The 4645-nt window shown below is 49.1% G+C and overlaps 1 protein-coding gene across 1 annotated transcript in view; it reads right to left on the bottom strand.

The window, feature by feature from the left end:
• AGBL4 (AGBL carboxypeptidase 4) overlaps window positions 1-4645 on the bottom strand; it is a 202719-nt gene that overhangs the window by 127254 nt on the left and 70820 nt on the right.

Genomic DNA, 4645 nt, shown 5'->3' with positions numbered 1-4645 from the left:
GGGAGAGCATGTCCTGCTGAAGAGCACAGGGTGGGCCTCCAGGAAAAGACAGCATATGAGCTGTGCCTTGGAGGGGCCCCTGACAGACAGAGATGGGGAAGAGGCAGGATAACTCTAAACAATAACTTTAGAGTTGCTCCCTATTGGACGCACTGTTAGCTAAAGGCTGACATCAGATTGGATGACGATGGAGTCAGGGACCTTAGGGGTCTCAGTCCTCAGGTGGCTGATGGGTGCACCAGGAAACACAAAGGAGAAGTCACAAGAGGACAGGGAGGTTTTGTCAATGCCCCCAGGCCTGCTCCTTTCCCCACTTTGAGGGTCCTCTGTTCCCAGATTCTGGGGCTGGCTGCCCTCTCTGCTTCTCACTGGCACCAACTACCACCTCTCCTTCAGGTCACCAGATTTAGAAGAGTTGAATCCTCCATGACTCTCCTCGCACATCCAGGTGGTCTCCAAGTCTCTTCCTTGAAGCTAGCAAACCTGCCCCTCACCTCCATCCCCCTGCCTCTCTTCTATTCTAAGCCACCATCATACTTGGCCTGGATGAGAACAACCACATCTGACTTAGGTGACAGCAGCCACCTCTAGAATGTGCCCTCATCACTATAGCCAGAGGGATTGTCCTGAAGGGCAAACCTGACTCTGTCACTGCTGTCGTTGATATCCTGGCGATGGCCTGCGTATATCTACAGGAGAGGGGCTGAGAAAACAAGAAGTGAGTCCTTGCCTTGTCCCTCCTTTTCTCCACATTTCTACTCATTCATCAGAGACCCGAGAAAAATAGGCAAAATGGAACTCTGGCATTCCATGAAATTCCTGTAATGCTGGAAATTGATAGGCGAGTACAAAACCCTCCCAAAAGTACAGAAGGAGAACTCCTCTCCTGCTGGAGAGAGCAGGAAAGGCATCAAGGAGAAAAAAGCTTTTGAGCTGGGCCCTGAAAGATAAGTAGGTTTTGACAGCCAGACAGGAGGAAGCCGCGGGGTAACTAAGAACGATCCACATGCCCAGTGGCAGGCACTTAGCCCTTGGAATGATAAGTCGCTCAGAGGCACATTCCAGAGCTGCCATGACCAGTGAGGGACATCTTGGGCTTTTCATTAGGCCGGGGTTGAGAATCCATCGGCAGCCGAGAGCCAGTTGGACATCATTTACTTCGCTGCTGAAGCGGCAGTCGAACAGATGCCCTAATTTATTTGTTGGTCTTCATATGAAAGCTGTAGTTTGCCAGTAAACAGGCAGGGTAATGATGCCAGGCACCCTTGTCAGGGGCTAGTAATTGCTTAATCTGTCCACTAATTGACCCTGGCTCCTGGGGCAGCCCTCCATCAAGGAGCCAGCCTGTGCTCAGGGCCTGGCCGTGCTGCCTCAGAGGATGGCTTCTGGAAACGGAGGAGCTCATTGTGAGCCATCCTCCTTCACAGATGAGCAGATTAATTGGGCTGCCGATTAGGCAGCTAATAAAAGGATGAGAGGAAACAAAGCCAGACCGGAGGCTGCAGCCACCCAGAGTGAGTATGGGGCAGGGAAAGCAGAGGTTTTAGACTCATTTCTTGGCTTGAGGTCAGATACTGTTCAACGGGAGTCTCTCCTATTGATCAGGAAACTGGGAGATCTTCCACTTGTATTTGGTGTGGGAGGGGGTGGTAAGTGAAGAGAAGTATGAGGAGAAATGTCGGCGAAAGTCAGAGTGGAGAGGAAATGCCATCCCCCACCACGGGCCAAAGCACGGCGGACCGAGGAAGCAGAGAGCGTGTGGACTTGGGGACCTGCCTGTGACTCTTCACTGGTTGTTAGCTTTCTCTGACCAGTTTCCTCGTCTTGATACAGAGGTAACAACACCTAATCTGGAAGACTGATGTGGGACAGGGTTAGAACCCCTGCATTTTGACTGCCTGACACAGCGCCTGAACACTGTGATGTGCTCTCATAAACTCACTCAGATCAAAGGTTGAAAGGCAGTGGAGTAGTAAAAAAAAAAATAGAATGCAGTTTAGAGCCAGAAGTCCTTGTCTGTGAAGTTGACTGACTGTGGGATTTGGGGACAACGATACTCAATTAGAGAAGCCAACACACCAGCAGTTAGAGAACCGGGGTTCTAGCTTTCGTTCATTGAGAAATTTAGAAGAAAGAATCCAGGGGTTCCCAAGGATGCAACCCACACCAACAGCCTATGATTCCACCTACTTCATTCCTCTCCCCCAGAGTAGCAGAATCCTCACCTGTTAAGGGAGAAGAATCGTCTCCCTCCTGCTGGGAGACATAATCCACCCCCTTAAGATCAGTCTCTGCCCCTTCAGTAAACAAGTTTGCAGATCCTTTCGCTTGAACTGATGTAATCGGGAAGGTGGAAGAAAGCAGGGCTGGAGGCTAGAGAGGCTGGAGGAGGAGAAGCAAAAGTGGCAGAGGATCTGAAACGAAAGCTGGGCGGCAGAGCTCACTGCCCTGCTGACCTCGCCTGGCCACGATGACCCTCTCCAGGCAAACCACAACTGAACATCCATTACTGTTATTTCTCCCAGTATACTTGGTTCAGCGCAAGGCACACAGCAGGTGCCTAATAAATGCCTATTGGTAGATTGGTCCCAGGAATTCATTCAACCTTAACAAAGTACAGTAAGTCCCCTGCATTTGAACCTTCAAGTTGCGAACTTTCAAAGATGCGAACGTGCGTTCGAATGTCCAGTCACGTAAGTTAGTTCACATGTACACTGTCATGTGCGTGCATCCTCCACAAGTAGTTGTGCTTTTGTATACTCTACTGTACAGTACTGCATAGAGTACGGTAGTACAGTATCTTTATTTCAAGCTAGATTTGCAAGAGGATGACTTCATTGAACTTGCTGTGTAACGTGAGGAGCTTACTGATGAAGACCTGATGGAACTGGAGGCCCACAGAAAGGACAAAGAGAGACCAGAGGAAGAAGTAACTGAAGAGATTCACGACACAGGAAATGGCAGGGGATTTTCTTTATCTGAGGAGGCACTGTGAGTTTTTGAGGCACAGGTCCCGAACGTAGAATGGTACAGGAAGGTTGCAACAACAGTTCAGAATGCAATCCAGTGCCACCATGTCATCTATGATGCGAAGAAAAAGAGCAACTACCCAGACATCACTGGATCATTTTTTCAAGAGGGTAAACAAAATTGAACCCAGCAAGGAACCAGAACCTGTGCCATCAGCGTCAGGCGTGAGTGAAATTGCAGCTTGCCCTCCATCTCCTATCGCTGACGATCCTTCAGCTCCACCATCTCCCACCTCCTCTCCCTCCTCCAGTCAGTAACTCTTCTTGCCTGTTCACTCGATGCCAGCCCCATGGATGCCAGCTGTTGTACTGTACTACTGTACTTTTCAAGGTACTGTACTGTAAGATTTAAAATGTTTTCTTTATTTTTTGCATTTGTTTGTTATGTATTATTTGTGTGAAAAGTATTATAAACCTATTATAGTACAGTACTCTATGGCCAATTGTACCCAATTGTGCCAGTTGGGTACCTAGGCTACTTTTGTTGGACTTATGAACAAATTGGACTTACGAACGTACTCTCAGAACGGAACTCATTCATATGTAGGGGACTTACTGTAGAGGGTTAGTTGTGCTGATAATCACTCATTGCACAAACATTCGCAGGGCCAGGTCCCTGCCATGAGCTTGGCATTCCAAGATGCATGAGAGGTTGCTGCTCAAAGGGTGCATGGAGAGAAAGCAGCTCCCACTGTACCCACTGCCAAAGGCTGTGGTGGGAACAGCACAGGGAGCTCTGGAAACTCAGGGAGCTCCTGACCCAGCCTGGGGGTCAGAAAGAGGCCATGGAAACTTAAAGGATGAGTAGAGTGAGCCAGATGAAAGGGGTGCCAGCGGACAGTGTTCCAGGCAGGAAGGGTCTTACGCAAAGGCTGGGAGGTGAGAAAGAAGACAGCCTGTGTGCTAGAGCTCTTCAATTCCAGGGGGCATAGCTTCATAATTAAAGGCACAGACTCTGAGGGACTTCCCTGGTGGTGCAGTGGTTAAGAATCTGCCTGCCAATGCCGGGGACACGGGTTTGGTCCCTGGTCCGGGAAGATCCCACGTGACGCGGAGCAACTAAGCCCGTGCGCCACAACTACTGAGCCCACATGCCTAGAGCCCATGCTCTGCAACAAGAGAAGCCACCGCAATGAGAAGACCGCATGCCGCAATGAAAAGCCCGCATACTGCAACAAAGAGTAGCCTCCGCTTGCCGCAGCTAGAGAAAACCTGTGCGCAGCAACGAAGACCCAACGCAGCCAAAAAGGAAGGAAGGAAGGGAGGAAGAAAGAAAGAGAGAGAGAGAGAGAGAGAGAGAGAGAGAGAGAGAGAAAGAAAGAAAGAAAGAAAGAAAGAAAGAAAGAAAGAAAGAAAGAAAGAAAGAAAGGAAAGGCACGGACTCTGAAACTGGACTGTGTGGTCTTAAGCTCTTGGTTCCTCAGTTTCCTCATCAGTTACGAAGAAAATAATAATAATAACTACCATGTGAGTTATTGTGAGGATCTCAGTGAGTTAATGTTAGCAAAGTGTCTGGCACATAGGAAGTGTGTTCTTTACTCATTGCTCTTATTTGGTTTGGTTGAAGGTGTGAGGGTGGGAGGATGTTGAGAGAGAAGGGGGAGAGGTAAGTGGGG

Source organism: Lipotes vexillifer, unplaced genomic scaffold (assembly GCF_000442215.2).
Source record: "Lipotes vexillifer unplaced genomic scaffold, Lipotes_vexillifer_v1.1 scaffold1375, whole genome shotgun sequence".
In the NCBI taxonomy this organism is placed as follows: Eukaryota; Metazoa; Chordata; class Mammalia; order Artiodactyla; family Lipotidae; genus Lipotes; species Lipotes vexillifer.
Note: the sequence above shows the minus strand (reverse complement) of the source record. Positions and strands in the feature narration are given on the sequence as shown.